Raw genomic sequence first — 23327 nt, forward strand, 5'->3', positions numbered from 1 at the left:
ATTAGTTTTTAGAATAATTGAAACTATTTTCTGGGATTGTTGTGCTTCGGGTGTTACTGGGCCTTTGCCTTTATGACTAGCAAGCTGTTTATACTGAAGGGCTTGGGCTAGAGGGCTTTCTGCCAGCCAAGCATGCCATGCCGACACAGGCATCACTGTGTATGCAGAACAGGGAATGCCTGAGTCAGACACAGAATTACTAAGATGGTTACTCACTCTATAACATGAAATATGGGGGAAATACAGTCCGAGTGTAGAGAAAACAAATGTATGTTGTATTGTAATGTGTTTTGCTGTAACACGTTAGCCACAAGCGCTGCTACTCAGCTATTTCGTTGCAAATGTGGAAGGCAACAATGTAAAAGGTGAGAACTGATTCAGCACGAGTGTTTGTATAGTCTGACCTACACACAAACTAGAAAGTAGAAAGAGAATGATTGCTGTATGATGAAGTATGTACTGCAAATCCTGCAACACGTCACTATGTAACCTTGTTGAAAGATAGCAGTGCTCTCAAGGTGTTTTACTCAGAAAACAAATATATCTGGCTGTTTCACAGTATGAATCTTTGAAGCCTCAGTGGTTAATATTCTGTATTTATTACCAAAAGGTTATGAATTCAATCACAAGTCTAGCAGAAGAATCTGGTCTCATAAAAAGTGTGACTGAAGCTTAATTGGGTGTTACATCTGATACGTTAAGTCATAAGAAAAGGCACAAATAAACACTAAACTTTGCTCCAACCTTAACTAATAGGCTATACTTTCTGTGACCTCTTACAGTTATACAAATGTGAGACCACTACAGGGCTCCTAAGCAAAGCGGTCAATGCTTACTTCTCCCTTTTTTTTTTTTTAAACTTGTAAATGGCTCTGCATAAAAGCGTGGTTAATTAAAATGTTATATATATTTACTTGTTCTCTGTATCTCACACAATCTCCAAACAAAGCCATGCACCTATAGTACTATAAAAACCATTAAACATACAGCAAAGCAGCGAAGTTTAGATTATGCCCTATCAGCAGGGCCTACTCTTCTTCAAACAAGCTGCTCAACTGTGATAACCTGTAATTAAAGTGCTGAAGTGGAAATCAGTAAGTCCATTTCATTATCTACTTCAAACTGCTCCAGTTAGAAGCACACTGCTGTGTGTTATCCAATTAGACCATGTATTTAATCCCCTTTATTTCAGACAAAATCGATTTCCAATTTTTTCTTTTTTCTTTTTCTTTTTTCTTTTTGCATTGAGCTGCTTTCAGCAAACCGCAGCATATGAAGAACTGCTGTTTTAGTCATATTCAAGCTCCTGTATTACAGTCACTGCAAATATTCTGTAATTCTTCAACAGCATATCAAATTGTACGTTTGCAAAAGGTATACAGTATGTACTATGTCAGGTGATGTTCTTGGCTCAGCTTAGTTTTAATCAAGCGAGTGAGTCAGGTTTGAATAGAATGAACCATGGCTTACAATGGGATTTAAGAGGAAAGAGAGCTTCTTTCATATGTGCTAACAGTGCGGGGACAGCAGTGTTACTGAGGACAAAAGATCACTCCGAGAGCAAGATGTGTAATAGTCCGCGAGGTCACACACTAAAGGCCTCTCTCACATTGGCCAATGTTAATGTTCATGAGTCCACTATCAGGAGAACACGGAACAACAATGGTGTGCATGGCAGGGCTGCAAGGAGAAAGCTACTACTCTCCAAAAAGAACGTTGCTGCCCGTGTGCAGTTTGCTAAAGGTCACATGGACAAGTCAGAAGGCTATTGGAATAATGTTTTGTGGATGGATGAGACCAAAATAGAGCTTTTGGTTTAAATAAGAAGCGTAATGCTTGGAGAAAGGAAAACACTGCATTCCAGTACAAGAACCTTATCCCATCTGTGAAACATGGTGGTGGTAGTATCATGGTTTCGGCCTGTTTCGCTGCATCTGGTCCAGGACAGTGTGTCATCATTGATGGAACAATTAATTCTGAATGATACCAGCGAATTCAAAAGGAAAATGTCAGGACATCTGTCTGTGTCGTTCTACCAAACAACGGTTAAAGAAGAATAAAGTTAATGTTTTGGAATGGCCAAGTCAAAGTCCTGACCTTAATCCCATAGAAATGTTGTGGAAGAACCTGAAGCAAGCAGTTCATGTGAAGAAACACACCAACATCCCAGAGTTGAAGCCGTTCTGTACTGAGGAACGGGCTAAAATTCCTCCAAGCTGATGTGCAGGACTGATCAACACTTACTGGAAACGTTTATTTGCAGTTATTGCTGCACAAGGGGGTCACACCAGATACCGAAAGCAAAGGTTCTTATACTTTTACCACTCACAGATATATAACATTGGATCATTTCGCTCTATATATAAATGACCAAGTATAATATTTGTGTATCATTTGTTTAATTGGGTTCTCTGTATCTACTTTTAGAACTTATGTGGAAACCTGATGATGTTTTAGGTGACATTTGTGCAGAAATATAGAAAATTATAAAGGGTTGGCAAACTTTCATGCACCGCTGTATGTGTATGTGTATCTGGTGCCACCTTCTGGTTCTCACGTTGTTCTGCACTTCATAACAGCAGGAAGCATGCTGAAGCTTTTACTGTGTGCAGACTTTACCAGTAAATTATCCTTTGCTATAAGATTATACTTCAGCGTCTCATTTTGCGGTTCGTTATAAACGAATGTAGAAATACAAAATAAACGTCGCTGTTGTAAATGAAAGATTCTCCTGAATATAAAATGTCCTTCAGCCTCGAGTCCAATGATAAATCATTTGCTTCGTATCCCTTTAGTCTGCCATTACAATGCATTAAACATAACACCCAATCAGCGCCTCTTCAATTAGGTTAAAGGTTCTGATTGAACAAACCCTGAAAAGGCCACGGCATTTCAAACAAATCAACAAAGCAGAAGCGTTCTGTTTGGAGCAGTATAGTGACATTTTCTCTCCTTCACATTGTGCCAGGGTGTGTAGGTGATCCAGTAGACTCCATTTTCTCTCAAAACTGCACAATGGTTCCTCTTTAGACACAGACGTTGCACACTGAGTCAAGATTAGTTTACTTTAAGAATTTGAATAATGGGAGGATTTCTTTAGATAATACTTATTACATTACTATCCCTAACCCTAACTCTTATACTTATACATTTCTGTACCTTCTATTAGTAGTAGGTGATAAGTAAGGAATAAAATATTTGGGTGTACACTGTTATAACAAGATAATCCATGGTGGGATGTTGGGATGCTGCCTGACATGATCTAGAGTTACTAGCGTTACCTTTCCAAAGTTAATTTTGTTCCGTATCCTGATTGCGTATCCTGAATTGTTTTATTACACTTATACCAGCAGTTTGCCAATGATTATAACTTTTTACATTTACAAATAAACATCTTAAATGATCTCTTACATTATAAGGAGTCGTTCCATCACCAGCTTTCTTAAATTTTTTTAAAAAAAAATATTCTTTTACCAGGGCTATAGCTTTAAAAAGACGGCTGAAGTGAACACCGATGAACAGAATGAGCTGTGAAGAAGTGAAGGTAACTAGTTCGTAACCTGTGCTATAAGAGCTTGTGGTATATGCCTCTGTGCCTTCATGATATTCTTTAACGAGGTAATATCTTCCTCTCTGTCCCAATATAATATCGAGGGTTCAGAAATGTCAAAGTTCTACTGCTTGATGAAATGTGTAGTTTGCGGTGTCACAGCAAACTGATGTCTTGGGAATAATGAAAGCAAAAGCTTTTACTGTGTCTAATGTGTGTGTGTGTGTGTGTGTGTGTGTGTGTGTGTGTGTGTGTGTGTGTGCGCGTGCACTGGGGTAAGTGCTGAATGAGATCTAAAGAGGGCCATAAATCACACAGCTGCTCACTAGTGACTGATTTCAAATGACCCTTATACGCCTGAGTAGTCTCTCTCTCTCTCTCTCTCTCTCTCTCTCTCATACACACACACACACACACACACACATTACACATTATATAATTAAAAGCATGTTTCAGTTCCATTTTATGATCCTGGGGAAACGTGCTTTTAATTATGTAATGTAGTCACTGCACGTGACATTTTTCTGTTGACCATGCAGGAGTGGGCTAATAAAAATATGTGAAACACCAGGATGCCATACAGTGCTTGAGGTATTGTATCAAGGTTTTTTTTCCCACCTACCATTTAAATATTCCTCACTGCATTTCAGAAGGCAAATAACTCGTTTCTTAAAATAGATGCCGCACTCCAGAGATGTCCATGTACAGTATGTCCATAACTGCACTAGTCTGGCCTGACATAATCTGGCCCATACAAACATATCCTTCACAATTATACAGTTTATATTTCGTTGAAATACTAGTGGTGATAGATATAAACCGACGTTCCATTGATTTGATTGCCTTTCTAGATACTCACTGCCCCATAGAGTTATTATTGCACCTAGTGGCCAATCCCTATCCCAGGGAGCTTATATATATATATACAATAATAATAATCATCATTTTATATATATATATATATATATATATATATATATATATATATATATATATATATATATATTTATATATTAGTTATTATTATTATTATTGTATTTATCTAGCCAGTTAGTACTGAAAAAGTTAGCTTTTATTATGCAAGTTGGTTTGCGTGGTCACAATGCTAGCTAATGTCGCATGCTAGCTAACATTTGATAAATTAGCTGTGGTATGCCTAAAGAATATCTGTCATAATCTTCAGTTAAGATCTGCACACACTTCTCGGTTTTGCTGGGCTAAATGTGGCAAAATGTGGGCTAAAAACGCGAGCTAATCGGTTGAATTAAAAGTGCCATTTTAGAGGGCTGCTCATACTTTAAGTAAATGTAAGAGCCTGTACTTACTTAAGAATTTGCCATTCAAATTTGAATAATAATTTTAGGCAGTTTGTAGAAGTGTATATGAACTTTAACTTGAATCATGGATGTTTGTACTTTTATCACCTCTAAAGATAGTGTACTGCAATCAAATCACACTTATTATTATTATTATTATTATTAATAATATTATTATTATTATTTACGAGTAAACCCCTTCTTACAAATAGACTTCCTTAAACAGCTCGACTCTTATAAGACAGTGCTTAGACTCAGTTTGTCTTTAGTGCATTTCAGAAGCATTAGCGGGTTAACTCTCAACTTATCACCTCAGCTGTTTATTATTTGCTACGTGATTGGATTAGTGAGTGCGAATATTTTCTTTTCTGTCATTAGGGATGTCAGTTATGAGTATTAATATCATATATTGTATGACATGTTGGATTGGTATCAGATTAGGTTTGATGCTTTCCCGAGTCAATCCACTGACATATTTAATGTTGTGTGAAGTTGACTGACCTAACACAAATCTTGCCTGACAGAGGGCACAAATTGTCTTAACAGCACTGCAATCACACCTGTGATGTCTTGCAAGTCACCTTGGTACAGATGCATTAAGGCATCTGTAATAGAGCTCCGTGATGGGCTGAATACTGTTAAATCACTGCCTGCATCAATATCTCCAATGTAATTGCATGCAGTTTCGAGGCTGTAATAAGAGAATTTATGTTCAAATTCGAATGATTCAAGTCTTTTAATACTAATGTTTTTTTTTAATTTAGAAATAAAAATGCATTGGGTCCTATATAGCTCTGCAGTGTCTTATCAATCACACTAATCATACCCTGGCTAATTTGGACCGCACAGGAGTATGACTCATCCGCACTGGCCCCACATACCGTATTGCAGTTTCATTAAAATAGCAGAAGAATGACGTTTCTTGGTAAATATGGAGGAGAGCTTCGAGTCTGTGGCATGTATTTACTCAGAGAAGCTCTGATATCAAGAGCAAGGGAGAGGGGAGGAGGAAAGAGGAGCGGAGAGATTACAGCTGGAGGCGTAGGTGGGTTAAACTCTGTAGAGAGTTGCTGAGATAGGATGGAGAAATGGGAGAAGGACAAAGGGAGGAAGAGCGTGGATAAAAATGGATAGATATAGAAACTGAACCGATTAAAACATGCACTTGTACTCAACATATCCAGCACCAAGGAAGAGGATAGATTAGCTACCAACATTTACATTGAGGTAAAAAAAAAAAATATATATATATATATACTGTATGTTCTTCTTTATTCCCAATGAAATGCCAGATAATATCCAGCTATATTTGTCCGAAAAAGCAGTGTGTGAAATTCTTGCCCTTGTGGTGGCACAGTGGATAGAGTTTCTGCGTGAATGCTCTTGGATCCTGACCTCAGATCACTGTCTGTATGAAGTTCACCCAGGGTCTCTGTGGGTTCCCCCCGCTTCTCTGGCTTCCTCCTACCTCCCAAAAAAGGTGTAGGTGAATCAACAACACTGAAATACACCCAAGGTGTGAATGACAGTGTGCACATGGTGCACTTGCATCTCATCCAAGGTGTTTTCCCAACACGTGCTCAGTATTCACAGGATAGTCTTCAGATCCAGTAGCATTCTGACCACTATAAAGTGATTACGGAAGATGAATAGATGAGCGAATTCCCATCCGCTTGCTAAATCTCGAATCTTGCATGACTCTTCCTTTTTCAGAGACACATAAAGCCATATAAAGCTGAACACACTTGGACAGAAAGCACTACCTGCCATGGATGGCTATGGCCAATATCATCAGGATTTGACCTGCTGATGATATTGTGAATTTAATATTTCAGATAGTGGATTGCTAAGAGAAGGATCTGTACTGAGGGAGCTGGATTTATCAATGCAAGAAGCAGCTTCTCCTTATCTTAGCACTGAAGAATGTAATGAAACTAACAGAAATAACTGTGTAGCAGGGTCCATTAGCTTTCCATTATACTGTATAAGGTTTATATGTGATTTCTCACTCTTTTACTCTCGACTGTGTTGTGTGGACGTGGGTGTTGAGTGATACCATGAATCCACACGCACATAATCATTAATTAGCTTCTGATTACCAAGCCATGTGGCCTTGTCAGCCTGTTTTTCTCGCATTCTCCTTTGTTCTCTCTCTCTCTCTCTCTCTCCTCTCCGTGGTTAATGAGGCATTCCAAATCCTATTCTGTAGAAAAAACTGAACAAAGCAGTCTCATAAAACTCTCATTCACTGGTCTGAAATACAGCGACAGAAAACATGTACTAAACTGGTGTTAAACCTGGTTTTGAGTACGATAGTCCTTTAGGATTATTCCTTGTCACTCTGTTTGACATTATTCCAATGTAATCTTGGCTGAATTCTATAACACTAGCACTTTTATGCCTAGAGAAAACATATTTTTAGAAGTTTAAGAAGATTTTTGTAGCCAATAATAGCTTTGTGTAACCATTTCGTCAAAGTGAGCTTGTGGGAATAAGCATTTTTTTCTATCTTTGCAACTCACTGTACAAATGTCCAGGCATGTGGGCTGGTAACGTTATATTAATTAGTGCGATTTAGAAGAAGAAACCTTTATTTGTCATTATAGTACAGTGAAATTCTTTTCTTCACATATCCCTCCGGGTGTTGGGGGTTTGAATCCCGTCTCCGCCGTGTGCACGCGGAGTTTGCATGTTCTCCCCGTGCTTCGGGGGTTTCCTCCGAGTACTCTGGTTTCCTCGCCCAGTCCCTAAACATGCTCTGTAGGTTGATTGGCATTTCCAAATTGTCCAGAGTGTGTGAGTGTGTTTGTGATTGTGCCCCGCAATGGGTTGGCACCTCATCCAGGGTGTTCCCCCAGCCTTGTAGCCGAGTTTCCTGGTGTAGGCTCCAGGCTCCCCCATGACCATGTGTTATGGAAAATGGATGGATGGATGGATGGATGGATCCCAGCTTGTTAGGAAGTTGGAGTCAGAGCACAGGGATAGTCATGATACAGCACCCCTGGAGCAGACAGTGTTAAGGGCCTTGCTCGAGGACCCAACAGTGGTGGTGCTGGGGCTTGAACCCCTGACTTTCTGATCAGAAACCCAGAGCAAATGAATTATTTGTATTTGTATTTATAGGTGTCCTGTGCGGTTTACGTAATCCTATGCCATCCTGCTATGTATTTTAGACAAGCATGGTAGCAGCATCACACACTGAGATTCCTTCATGATGTGTGATTGCTTTTCTGCGATAGCAAAATCAGGACAAAAATCCTACAGGGTAAATCCAGCTTCAAGTAAATCAATCTTTTTCTGCGGAGTTTGATTGAACATGTACAGGAAAATCTGAGCTACAGGGAGATGGAAAAAAAAAAAAATCTTTCCCATTTTCTGACTAATGTACAGGGTTATGCAAATCATCTTTTTGCCTATGAAGAGGCATGACAAAAGGCATGTGAAGGCCCACACAGCAGGTGTAGGCTATTTGTGACATTCCCATTGCACCATGTGATTGAACCAACTGTCATAGTGACCTATATAACTGAGAGCCCTTCTCTCTCACCCTCATCTCACTCACCCAGCTGTATGTCAGCACTTCTCTGGGTAATAGAAAGTCTAAAATTGTCTCATTGGAGAAGGTCAAGCATGCAGAGAGTGTGTTTTCATTCAGAAGTACAATCACAATGAATGATCTTATCAAATGTATTGCTTGAATTTGCCTACATTGGTGCATCATGGGAGGTACCTCAGGTTAATCCAGCTGTGGATGAAATAAAGTTAAATCTAGAGGAATGGATCTTTCATAGATCTTAAATAGGTCATAAATATGACCTTCAAGGGAGACAAAACATGTCACAGTACTTTGTCACCCCAGTTTAATCTCAGCATGAATGCTAGGTAGTGCAAAGGTACAATAGAGCACACAAAAGTCAGCTACTCCATCATTGTTTTTAATGATCATTTTACAGGCAGTGGTACTGTAGCTCAGTGATTAAGATCGGAAGGTCGTGAGTTCAAATCCCAGTATTGCAAAGCTGTCACCACAGGGGCCCTTGAGCAAGGCCCTTAACCCTCAGCTGTATAAATGAGTATAAATGTCAGTTGTTAAAAGTGCTATTTAAATAACATTGAGTTCAGTTGAATTGCATTAATGTTGATGAGTAGGTGTCTCCTCATCAGACAGTGAGGTTTGTTTTTTGTACAATATTATCTCTTGCCTTATACAATACGGTAGTGTAACCAGGGTAGTTTTAGTGAAGGGTGACACTGGAGTGACGGGAGGATGCGAGGCCATTTCCAACTTGCATAATCATACCTATTTATAGATCTTTGAATTTTTAATAAGTGGAAAAGGCCATTTTAAATAGGTTTTTAAATCACGTTATTAATCAGCATAGATTATATTTAATAGTTCAAATGACATGTTAGGTTATTACTGCTTTATGAATATTTATGCAAATTATAAATCAGCCATTCTAACACACATAGAGCTGAGAATGAAATAGTTTTAATTGAATTTAAGTCGATAGTGCAGAGTAATTTTGCGTTATTCTTAGTCTTACCATTAATGGAAATGTTGGGCTACGTTCACTAGGATGAGATTTATCTTTCTCAAACACGTGTGTATTTTTAAGTACAAAATTTCAGTCACAGCACAGGTTGTTAATTAATTGATTCTTTCTTTCTTTCTACTTTGCAGTAGAAAGTAAAAGGAGTAGGCAATATCACAAGGTCTTGATGAGACAACATAATAATTAGAGGTGAATGAGCTGGTTCCTCTGATTTCATGCAGCATTATTATGAAACTGGCTGAAATGTTTCGCTATAAGTCAGAAATTGGCTAAAAGCCACATGGATTTTCATTTGTTTAAGTTGCGTTGTACAGTTTAGCTGTGTATAGGACAGATTATTACACACATACACACATTTACAAACTTACACGCACACACACACACACACTCATACTTACAAACTTACACACACTTAGACACACATACACACACACACATTCACACTTACAAACTTACACACACACAGTCACACTTACAAACATACACACACTTAGACACATACACACACACACTCACACTTACAAACTTACACACACACACACTTACAAACTTACACACACACACTCACACTTACAAACATACACACACTTAGACACATACACACTCACACTTACAAACTTACACACACACACTCACACTTACAAACTTACACACACACACTCACACTTACAAACATACACACACTTAGACACACATACACACACACACTCACACTTACAAACTTACACACACACACACTTACAAACTTACACACACACTCACACTTACAAACATACACACACTTAGACACATACACACACACACTCACACTTACAAACTTACACACACTTAGACACACACACACACACTCACACTTACAAACTTACACACACACACTCACACTTACAAACTTACACACACTTAGACACACACACACACACACTTACACATACACACACACACACACTTAGACACACATACACACACTTAGACAGACACACTTAGACACATACACACACATGCACACTTAGACACACATACACACAAACACGCTCACACTTGCACACTTACACACACACTTAGACACACATACCTAGACACACACACACACATTTACAAACTTACACACTTACACACACACATACATATACAAACTTACACACACAAACACACACACATACACACACACATATACACACACAGTTACATACATACTTAGACACAAGCATACACACACACACACACACACACACACATACTTAGACACAAGCACACACACAGACACACACACACACACACATAGAAACACACGCACACATACACACACACGCACACACACACACACACACACACACACACACATACACACACACACTCCAGGGACAGCAGATGGAATTGAGCTGTCATCATGTTCTGGGAAAGCTAATAAACTGCCCATTTCCCCTATCAAATAACAATACCAGTAAATAAACACACATTTTGGTAAAATCGGCTTAATGACAGTGGCAGACAAGGAGGAGGTGTGTGTGTGTGAGAGAGAGAGACTGAGTCAACCCTATGTACATACACACACACTGGAGATGAAAGTGTGATGGCACTGTGTCTAGTCACGTTTCCTGACTCAGCATGCGTGCTCCATCTGTTCCTCCAGCAGCATCTCTTCCTCCCATCTTTTCGCCCTGAAGTGATGGTGTTCACTGCTGAGTGATTTCAGAGTGTGTTACTGACTCCAGGGCGCCAACAGTTTACGCCGAAATAAGAGGAAAATGGCAACGGGGACGATCTCATTCACTCCATTGTGAATAATGTAAAAGGTGTATTGATGTCATATATGTGTGACTGTCACATTCTGAGAGATGGTTGGTGTGTCCCAGAGTTTTCTGATGATTTCATGGGAAATTATTTTCATATTTTTATATGACAGTAGTAGTTATTTAAAAAAAAAAAAAAAAAAAGGAAAATGATTGTTCTATAAAATACCACAAAAATATCAACATTCAGGTTGGAAAATGGTTCTTCGGGCTCTTGTTATAGGTCTTCCGTGTGTACATGTAATATGGCTCTCCATTATGGCTCTGTATGGACAAATGATTTAGTGTTAATTTAAAAATGCTGCATGGATTTTTTTTTATAACTTCTTGACTTTTTTCCTGAATAGTTTTTTGTTTCTGTAGATGGGTCATTGAGATATTCCTCTCTTCCTACATCTCTCTTCAGTGTCTGAGGCTAACGATGAGTCATGCCAAACCTTGAGTATGTTCTGTGATTTACTCTCATGAAAAGAAGAGTGTTATTGTGCTGTGATCTGCTTTGCTCTATAAATACCCATACAGCATGCAGTCGTGACTGCTAAGAAGAAGCAGACGTAGATTAAATTAGAGTTTCACATATAGTACTCTGCTGTCCAGTAATACTGGCTCAAAACTGTCGTATGCTGGTACTTCACTCTCTTTCGCAATATAGACAAAAGATATGGTATATGTGTGGTGGTCTGGGAAACCCCATTGAGTGTCGCTGTGGCTGGAAAAAAATTGCAAAAATTTCAATAAATAAAAGATAATGTTTTGTTAATTTTATAAACTTGCCCAGGTCCCCCATTTTTTTTTTTTTTTATGAGTTGGTTAGGTGTTCACGGAAGAGGTGGGTCTTTAGCTGTTTTTTGAAGATGGTGAGAGATTCTGCGGTCCGGATTGAGGTTGGAAGTTCATTCCACCGCTGAAGAACAGTTAGTGTGAAGGTTCTGGAAAGGGACCTTGCGCCCTTTAAAGGTAAATAAGGACCCAGCTTAACAAACATGGCTACTGTAGAGACTCTAAATAAAGGCCAGTATAAATACAAACATCATTTTCATGGTCATATTTATTATTTTATAATGCAGTCAGTATGTTGATGGCTTTCATAACGGAATCGTTAAAAGCCATTTTGAGTTCCACAGATTTTAAAATGTTATAAAGTTACTTGTGATGGAAATACATGCCAAACAGACATGTGTTTCAGTTCAGGAAATAGTTTCCAGAGCGTTATATAGTAGAAAATGCCAAAATTTTGCCACATGAAGGGTTATGTATGGGCACATAAATGTACTATATGGACACATCAAAGTCATTTGCTGAATGAAAGTGGCTTTGAGAACGAAACATACAGTGTAATCATTTGAATCGCAGCATATCAACACTTAGCATCTTTCACGGAAAGGAATTTGCAATTGCCATGTGCTGTTCTGCTCAGCTAAAGCCCAATGAAACAGATGGAGTCTGCCATGTTTGTGTTGTGTGTTTCTCCTGTCAGTTTGTTAGTACCCCATAGGCACAAAACATGTTCTGGCCATCAGGATTAAACACAGGCTTAAAAACAGGGTCTGTGTTATTCACTAGGGATTATTCTAGCATTTCTATGTGCTTATACGTTGCATATTGTAGTGGAGATATTATACGAGAGAGAAGGGTTATGTGAGTCTCAGATTGGTGTGTGTAAGTAAGTACTGTTTGTAATGAGGACGATGGATAGAATATGCTGCCGTAATGATTTAGTGCTCCATCACAGCTCAGAGTGCACGCTTCTACACACTCACACACACTTCACTGCTGTGAGGAAGCAGGCCGGGCGTGTTAAAGTGAAGTTATATTTTAGCTCAGGCACATAATCACCTCTGCACGATGAGTGTAGCTGAGGATGCTGTTCACATTATCTCACTTCACTAGCTGCGTTTACATGGACAACAATAATCCACTCTTAATCCGATTAAGACCATACTCTAATTAAGAAACTACCATGTAAACAGCAATTTTTACTTACCGTAATCTAATTAAGGTTCTAATCAAGGTAAGCAATAATCGAATTAAGACAGGTGGAGTACTCCTGTTTTAAGCGCATTATGGACGTGTATTACAGACATGTAAACACCTTAATCACATTATGAACGTCGTGTGGGAGTTTTCACCGCATTTTGCGACAGGACACGATCACACACGGCAGTTTTACGTTTTATGGTGAGCAAGAGAGTTCGGACGTGTCCCAAATCGCATACTTTCCTACTACAGGCCTGTAGTGGGGAAAAATACATGTATCTCGGCTACTATATAGACGGTAAGTACGAGATTTGGGACACACCCACCGCTTCCAGCAGTTGTATATTAACACGTACAGCATGACTAATAATTAACTGCACTTAAAGCGTTCGTAAAAAATTTTTTTTATAAAAACACCAAAAACTGTATACGGTACCATAACGAAGACGAACTGTATGTTGATACGTGAAATTCTGGAGGGACGTCGGACGGCGTGGCGCGGTGACGTAATGACGCGGGCTGTTAATCTAATTATGTTCTAAAACATGTAAAACGGGAACATGACAGGAGTATTCTAAAAGCGACTCATGTAAACACCTTAATCACATTATTATCTTAATCAGAGTAAGGTCAATAATTAGATTAATGCTGTCCATGTAAACATAGTCACTGAGGAGATGCCTCACGTGGGGAAATGAGCTCCATCATGCTTACTCTGCCTTCATCTTCATCAGTGATTTTGGTAAGGACTGACCAAATCATCCCCTCTCTCAACATACTAGAGTGATATCCCCTCTATGCATTGTGGTCCAAATATAACCTGAAGGTTTCTCAGGAGTGAGAATGCTCACGACAGACATTGTCTGTCCAAACTGAGGTGCTAGAAAACAGTTAGTTCTAAAGGTGCTTATAAATTTGAAGTGTTATTACTCTAAACGCAAACAGGATAGTGGATTTGAGCTTAGGAGTTATTCATTCATTCTCAGTAACTGCTTTATCTTGGTCAGGCTCATAGTGGACCGAGAGCCAATCCTGGAAACACTGAGCATGAGGTGGGAATATAGCTTGGATGGGATACCAATCCATTACAGGGCACTATGCACATACATTCACACCTCGGGGCAATCTAAAGACACCAGTGCGCCTACATGTATGTTTTTGGGAGGTGGGAGGAAACCAGAGAATCCTACAAGGACGTAGATTGAATATGGAGAACTCCACACAGACATTAATCTGAGCTCAGGATCAAACCAGGGACCCTGGAGCACTCAGGCTTAAATATTAACTTCTGCACCACTGTGCTGCCCAGTTTAGGATGTGGGATAAATCCTATTAAATGGTAATGAAACTAGTGTTGGTGTTAAACCTTAGTTAGATGTGAAACATAGAACATAATCTGTGCCATGAATAAGTCACCCTTGAACATTTTTTTTTCTAAAGGAGTGGATATTTCTTTTGTTTGATGATTTCAAATAAAGTTTGCACTCCCTGGGTTACAAATATAAACCTGCTCCCTGTTCCCTATATAGTATAATGCCAGATCACTCCCTATTCTCTGCAGTGTAATGAGTATCGCCTTCCTGTTCGCTACAGCATGATGGCTATTCTCTCCCTGTTCCCTACAACATGATGACTATTCCCTCCCTGTTCCCTGCCACGTAATGGCTATTCCCTCCTTGTTCCCTACAGCATGATGGCTATACCCTCCCTGTTCCCTACAGCATGATGGCTATACCCTCCCTATTCCCTACAGCACGATGGCTATACCCTCCCTGTTCCCTACAGCATGATGGCTATACCCTCCCTATTCCCTACAGCACGATGGCTGTACCCTCCCTGTTCCCTACAGCATGATGGCTATACCCTCCCTATTCCCTACAGCACGATGGCTGTACCCTCCCTGTTCCCTACAGCATGATGGCTATACCCTCCCTATTCCCTACAGCACGATGGCTGTACCCTCCCTGTTCCCTACAGCATGATGGCTATGCCCTCCCTATTCCCTACAGCACGATGGCTATACCCTCCCTGTTCCCTACAGCATGATGGCTATACCCTCCCTATTCCCTACAGCACGATGGCTGTACCCTCCCTGTTCCCTACAGCACGATGGCTGTACCCTCCCTGTTCCCTACAGCACGATGGCTATACCCTCCCTGTTCCCTACAGCAAGGTGGCTATTCCCTCCCTGTTCCCTGCCATGTAATGGCTATTTCCTCCCTATTCGCTCTATATTCTAGCAGTGGTAGCTCAGTGGTTAAGGCTGTAGGTTACTTATCAAAAGTTGGAGGATTGAGCCCAACCCCCACCAGGCTGCCACTGTTGGGCCCTTGAACAAGACCCCCAAACTTGTCTACTCCAGTGGTGCTGTATAATGTCTGACCCCAACTTCCTAACAAGCTGGGATATGAGAACTGAATTTCACTTTGCTGTAATGTACTGTATATCGTCTAGCATAATGGCTATTCCCTCCCTATTCCCCACAGCATAATGGCTATTCTCTCACTATTTCCTACAGCATAACCAAACTTTTGATAAATGACTAAACAAAAATATTTGAATGAGTGTTGTCAAAAAATAAATCATGGAAAATTGCATTCTGTTTATTTTGAGCACTGACACGAACATTTATCTTTTCCAAACCAGATTATTCAGTGATACTTTGTCACACAGTGACAACACGAATTCTGGAAAGCTTCAGTTCTGATCCTTTAAAAAAAATATATATATATTTTATAATGTGTTTAATACTTGAGTAATTTCTATTGTTTTAGAGTTGAAACAAAAGAAGCAGCACTTAAATTGCATTCATAGTGTTTACATTTTGTTCATGATCTAATGCCAAATGTATCTATTGTTTTCTTATGTTCATGCGCTGTTTGTGTGATTTGCAAATGCAGCCACCTAAAATGTGCATATATATATATATATATATATATATATATATGTGCGTATGTACATTATGCGTCCACTTGCTGCACTCTCCATTCCATCTCTACTTTCTCTCAAGCTTCCAGCACCCAAACAATCTATCTGCCTCTTGAGTCAGCCGTCCATACTTTCCTCTCTTTGCTTTCATCCATTCACCTCCTCTGCCCTCTATCTTCTCCCTCCACCATTACACAGCAGCCAATGAGAATTAAGAGCAGCTGGGAGAAACTGGAGAAAATCACTTGATGTTGATTTCCTCTCTCTTCTATTGAAGTTCTCTTCTGATGTGACTGCTGCCAAGACATCCTTCTATAAGAAAACCAATCCTACCACCTGTTCACTGGCTCCCATCCCTTTCACATTGCTTCAGACTATTTCCCTCCTCACATGGTATTTCTTACCTCTGCTATGCTGATGAAACTCAACTCATACTTTCCTTTCTTCTTTCAAATAATCATAGTTCAACTTGTCTCTCAGCATGTAAGGCAGCTCATCAACTGAGACTAAATCCCAGCAGGACTGCGCTTCTGTACATCCCTTGTGATCTCCCTGGAAAAGCTTCAGATCACACCATCTGTCAAAGCACTCAAACTTGGTGTAGTTCTGGACAACCAACTATTGTTTTCTTCTTTCTGAACATTAAGAGTATCTGGCTATTTTTGTCCCTGGAGGCCACTCCAAGGTGCTTGTTCAGTCCCTTGCTATTTTGAGTTTTGACTAGTGCAGCTCACTCCTGGTCTTCCCCTGCATGCTTCCCCTCCATTGCCACCAGACCCCCCAAGAATGCAGCTGCATGAGAGAAGAATACTTGAGGACACTTATCAAATTGATCCTGCTTTTAAAACTTATCCCGCTTTACACCATGTTCTCTTCCACTATCTCTCAAGATATAAGAAAAGCATGCAAGACTCTTCTCTGTACTGGCATCCAGGTGGTGGTATGAACTACCTCTTGGCTGTCCAAACAGTTGAGTCACTGTCTTTCTTCAAACGAAGACTAAAAACCCTCTTCTTCACCAAACACTTAACTGAGCGATCAATCAAGAAAAATATCTTGGCTTATACTCTGTTTATGTTGCTGTACTACCTTCTTGTTGTCTTCACTCTTCTCTGACAGGGTTCTTAGACCCTGTATTAGGATATGTTTTTTGACTGAGACTACAAACCACATCTCTAAATCCCTCTGGATAAACGCATCTGCTAAACACTGTAAATGTAACTGTAAATATGTGTGTGTGTGTGTGTGTGTTCCTAAAGATATGATCTGCATTGCAGAAAGATGAATATGGTCTCCTATTCTGTTTGCCTAATTCTGTTTCTCTGTTTGCTCCTGCTGTTTCTCTGCAGATATTATGTCTTGTATCTCTTTGGCCTCATTCCCAGGTAATTATCTTTCTCAGGAGGTGATGGTATGTGCTTGGTCAGAGTGACAGAGAAGATAGTAGGAGGTCAAGTGTAGTCACTGCCAGTTCAGTGGCCAGATAGACTTTCCTCATTGAACCGCTGTCTTGTTTCCAGTCAAAATAAAGATGTATGTATATGTGTATACATGGTAGTGCCTGAGTAAGTCTTATTATTTGGCTCTAGACTGCTGCTTATTGGGTTTAAAACAATACATTGAGGTTAAAGTGTGGAATTCGAGCTTTTTGTTTTGATAGTATATTATCCAAACTAATTTTGCGTGCCGGATAAACCAACACCAGAGAAACCATAGAAGTATGGAACATCTATGGATCTGAGCCAGCATGGGAACACATCCACTTTCCTGCTGTCTTGTTGGCCTGCTACACCTGCTACATGTTGGGGTCAGGGGTCAGGATAAATTAATAACTCCTCTCACGGGCTCCCATGATAATGCTGGCAGAGCAGTTTTAGAGTCGCGTATGGTACATGCTATAATCTCTAAACCAGATATTACAAAAAGCTTTTAATCTGAATGTGGAGAATAGGGATAGTCAACCACACTCTTTAAATAATGTTCAACAAATGGGTCGTCCACTAATCGCAGGGTTGGTGGTTTGATCCCCGGCCCACATGCCTCCACGTGCCGAACTGTCCTTGGACAAGACACTGAACCCCAAGTTGCTCCCGATGGCAGACTAGTCCCTTGCATGGCAGCTCTGCTGTCACTGGTGTGTGTGAATAGGTGAATGAGAACCGCTTTATAGAACCGCTATAGTTAAAAGGCCCTATATAAGTGCAGACCATTCATCATCTCTATACTATATACTCTAAATATGTCTCTATATTTGACTTATCTCTCTATACCCCTCTATATATATCTCCCTTATATCTCTCTATACCACAATATTCTGTTCCTAGAATAACAAGATTTTAATCGCAGACAGCATTACGGCTTCCTGTTTCTGGGCACCTGTCCTGAATGAACACATTCTTCAGATTATGGTGCAAAAAACAAACAACAGCAACAACAACAAAAAAAAACCCCAACCTATAATCTTTTTAATAGATGTCACAAAAAATTAGGATGAAAGTGATCAGAATGCAGAATTGTTTATTAGAAACATCTGTGGTCATATTCTTATAACCACATCTGATATGGAAAATCATTTCTCACTTAATGTTCACAGCTTCTAGATTAGGTAGCTTCTTTCTCAAACATTGTGGCACAATCATTGGAACTAAAATATATGTGCAGTATGATGCTGTGAATTCAAGTATGTGATAAAATAGTCAGTTTCTGTAGAAGCAACAATGGGAATTCTATCTAGAATAAATAACTCGCAAGTAGTATTTTGATCGTAAACAAATGCTTTAATGTCTAACAAGATTGGACAGTTGAAGAAGGTTCTTCTCCATACAGAATATTTCAAGTTCCTTGTTTTTTTAGGTTTGTGCTTTTGGACTATTCAATCCAGACCACTAGTTTTGAATCAGGTATAATTCCAGAGACTGAGATGGTCATTGCAAAGCATAAGATCTTGTGTTTGTGTGTGATTTTTTTTTTGGATGTATGTTTGAGTCATTAATTGTTGAAAGATAAAACTAAGTCTTAACCACCTGGCAGAGGCAACCGTTTAAGCTGGAATATCCTGGTAGTTAGCAGAATCCATTGTGCCATTAATATTCACAACAGCCCCAAAACATCAGCGATCCACCGTATGTGAATCGTGTTCAATTTTCAGTGTTAAATTTTGGTTTTATCTGATCACAACACACGTCTCTAATTTTGTGGGTTGCTACCAGGAACCTTTCTAAACAGCCTGCGGTTACAGGTGTGGTGTCTAATAGGTGATTTTGAAAGCTGACAACCCCACGCATCAACTAAACTGCAATTCAGTTCTAAAACTGGGATCCTGAGGTGACTTATCTCTCATTCCATCAATAATGTGACAGCTGGACCTGCAGAGGAAAAGGAAGAGGTGCAGTCTGTTTAGGATTATGACATCTGTTTAGCACAACATTGTCACATTCAAGATGGAATTGGCCTTTGTGAGTCGAGTACACAGATTTTATAAACTGGTTTAGCCTCTGGAAACTGGCAGAAATTGGAAAGGTTACTGAGCAAGCTGACAAGATCCAGTCAGGCTAGATTGTAATGATAGCCACATCTCTCTCTCTCTCTCTCTCTCTGGGTGTGTTGCCTGCGGCTCTTGTCTGTCATTATTTACCACATGAGCAATTTTACTGGAGGGACGTAAAATCCTCCTGTTCCCTGCCCCATCTGTACACATCTGTAGCTCTACACTGCTACACACACAATCAGTTCTGCATGACTCAGAAACCATCAGCTCATATTATAATAGAGTAGATTACTGACGCATAGGTAAAGGTGCCAACTGTTCATGTCTGTCTACTGAGCTGAGTAAAAAGTGATTGATTCTGTAAATATAGTAAACTACTAGGGATTAAGTGTTGGGTTTGTCTGGAGGATTTGCTGTTGGGGTTGGGGACAGAGAGGAAGTCTAGCTCCTCAGAGTAGGCATGCCATCTCTGTCTTTTCATACTGCTGGGACTAATACCAGTGTGGACAGGGGGATCTGTCTGATTTCAGTATACACTTTTTGTTAATTTTTGTATTCTGTTCGGTTCGTTACGTGCTCTGTCAGAATGTTTACAAGGACAACAATAATCCGATATTAACCCGATTAAGACGATACTCTGATTAAGAAACTAGCATATAAACAACGATTATTGATGACCTTAATCCGACTAAAGTCATACTCGAAGTAAACACAAATGGAATTAAGACGTGTGGAGTATTCCTGTTTTAGTCGCATTATCGACGTGTATTACAGACATGTACACACCTTAATCACACTGTTAACATTGTGTGGGAGTTTTCACCACATTTTGTGACAGGACACGTACACACACGGCAGTGCTCAACCGTTTGACGGCAAAAAAGAGGCTGTGTATTTACCTATATAAGTAGAATACATTAAAACAGGAACATGTAAAACGGGAACATGAAAGGAATATTCTAAAAGTAGCTCATGTAAACACCTTAATCACAATATTGCCTTATTCAGTATAAGGTCAGTAATTAGATTACTGCTCTCCATATAAACGTTATTACATTACATTACATTAATATTATTAGTACATTATTAGTAGAACATTTTTAGTAGTACATTATTCAACCTTTCTGACTGTGTAGAAAAACACAAAACCTGAAAATAAATGGATAAATTAGGAATGCACCGAAATTCTGGCTGCCAAAAAATGCCTTTTGGGCTTTCAGCCGAGAGAAAAAAATTGTCAGAAAAGTAGAGTCAAAGGTTTTGTCTTTGATTTAGTCAAAAACGTATCCTCATTAAAACCACTCTTACAAGTACCATTTATATTTTAAAAAAAAATGTTTGCTACCACTGCTCACAACATTTTACATAAAACCTGGGACCAAGATGCCCATCACATTTAAAACCAAAGTATAATCTGTAAGTACCTTCATCACAAGAGCGGCTGTTTCTCCTCTTCACCATTATCCGTATGTATTTATCTACCTTTACTCATTTTAAACATGTTCACAAGCTATTTTAAGGGCATCCGTGTTTATATGGTGGGCACCAGGCTGAAAGTTTTATTATTATTTTTTTAAAATTATTATTTATTTAAAAAGAAAAAGCATTATTAGTATTTTTTAATGCGCATAAAATTACACCACACACTCACACTAATGAATACTGGCTGTGGAATTAGTTTACAAAATTGAATTAGGATTTGCGGGCAGGATGCCAAAACTATTCATTAGAATATCAAGCGAGAGGTAAACGGACTTCATTGGCAGTGTGGATAATCATAGGCTCTCAGAGGGAGGTTCTCTAACCGAGCCTCTCAAATATCGCACCTTGCGACACATGCAAGATGACATAAACACATGTTTTTCACTGATATTTGACACCTTCATGGGACGGTCTGACAAAAGAAGTACATGGCATCACTCTAATAGTAGTATTTCGTTAATCCTATAGTGCATGCTTGAAAAAATCTGCAATTTAATGCAAAATATGGAGTTCTGAATTTATATTATTAGAAGAACAGCTTTGAAATCTCCTCCCCTGGGATGTGTGGGAAATGAGTTTCTCAGAGTTTCTGCCTCTGAGACCGGGCAAACGAGGCAGGAGTGTGGCGTAATAGCTTATTTAGAATACGCAACAGATGTGACCTCTTTCACTGTTAGTCAGTAGAAGCGATTGTAGTATAGCTAGGGGTGAAATTCGATGCAATGCGATGGTGTGTCTATATGGTATATTTTCAATACAGTAAAAATAAGAGTTGCGTGAGTTCGTGGCTTGCGTTTCGATTTTCAGTTGATTGAAACGTTCAATGTTGTGAAAGTATAAGTGGTGAAATTTAATGACAGTGGCTACATGATCCGTTCAGTATCTTAGCAGCACATAACAAATGAAAACACCGTGCATTAGAATGTAACAGTTTTTAACATGGATAAGTTTTACCTGTAGTGGCTGGGAATCACGAGTGGGCGTGTGTGAAGCGCAGGGATTTTCTTATTCTGCTGTTAGCTAGTCACGCTTTCAGCATCTGTAGCCCTAGATGTGTTTATGAATCCTGCACTCTCCTCTACGTGGTATGAATGTCCCAAATTGCCACGATGGTTTCTTTAGCCCGGATTGAATCTGTGAGGAAAGAGTGCATGAATGCAGCAGAGAAGTTTCTGTTCGTGTGTGTGTGTGTGTATGTGTGTGTGTGTGTGCACACTGTATGACCCTTATGTCTGTGTTATTATCGGCACTGTATCGTACACATATTTGGCAGATTCTGCCCACTGTAATGTTTTGGTCCACCACTCACTGGCCATCAGTGTCACAGCTTCACTCAAGCTGACGTAATAATCCCATACACCTTAAAGACTTGAGAGGAAACCTCCATCTCCTGCTTGCTGCTGAACGTAGCAGCTGGAACGCTACCTGGGCCGCAGTCAACATTCCAGTTCATCATGTGCTCAGTCAGGGCTCTGTGCATGCCACTCGAGTCCTTCCACTCCATACTTGGCAAACCATATCTTCATGGAGCTCACATTGTGTACAGGGGAATTGTCATGCTGGAACAGGTTTGGGCCTCTTAGTTCCAGTGAAAGGAATCTGTAATGCTACAGCGTACAAAGACATAATACAGTGTACAATTGCGTGATTCCAGCTCCAACTGTGGCAAGAGTTTGGGGAAGAACCACATATGGATGTGATGATCATGTGTCTGCAAACTTTTGTCCATATAGTGTATGCTTACTTATGAAATGTGTTAATAATTTATTATTTGCAATGCAATGCATGACTTGTCACCAACATAATTTCATTTGCTTTTACATTGGTCTGTTTTGAATAGTCCTGGAGCTGTGGCTTTTCTGGGTTTCTATTTGATCTGCGGTTCCTGTGCGTTCATCTCATTCTGAATGGCTTTTCTAAATAAATATAAAGCTTTCAGTGATTCTGATGCCGATGGTGGAGTTGACGACCTTTTATCCTGCAGCAAATGAAAAGCACTCGCGTCCCGATATTCGACCATGCAGGGTTGTACAGGAAGAAAGGAAACAGCGAGTGAGAGTGAGTTAGTTGTGAGAGTGGGTTAAGTGAGAAGAGGAACACGAGGGATGAACAAGGAGGAGTGAGATGGAAGAGGGGAGATGAGTGTAAGAAAGGGAAATGGCTTTTTTTTTTTAAATAAATGATGAAAGAGGGGATGGGAAAGTGTAAAAATATCAGCAAATGGAGACACAGAGAAAAGAA

General features: G+C 39.6%; 1 protein-coding gene across 4 annotated transcripts in view; it reads left to right on the plus strand.

The window, feature by feature from the left end:
* Positions 1–23327, plus strand: part of mctp1a (multiple C2 domains, transmembrane 1a) — a 171045-nt gene that overhangs the window by 13561 nt on the left and 134157 nt on the right. The gene's annotated exons all lie outside the window — the stretch shown is intronic.

The sequence above is a fragment of the Ictalurus furcatus genome, chromosome 22 (assembly GCF_023375685.1).
Source record: "Ictalurus furcatus strain D&B chromosome 22, Billie_1.0, whole genome shotgun sequence".
In the NCBI taxonomy this organism is placed as follows: domain Eukaryota; kingdom Metazoa; phylum Chordata; class Actinopteri; order Siluriformes; family Ictaluridae; genus Ictalurus; species Ictalurus furcatus.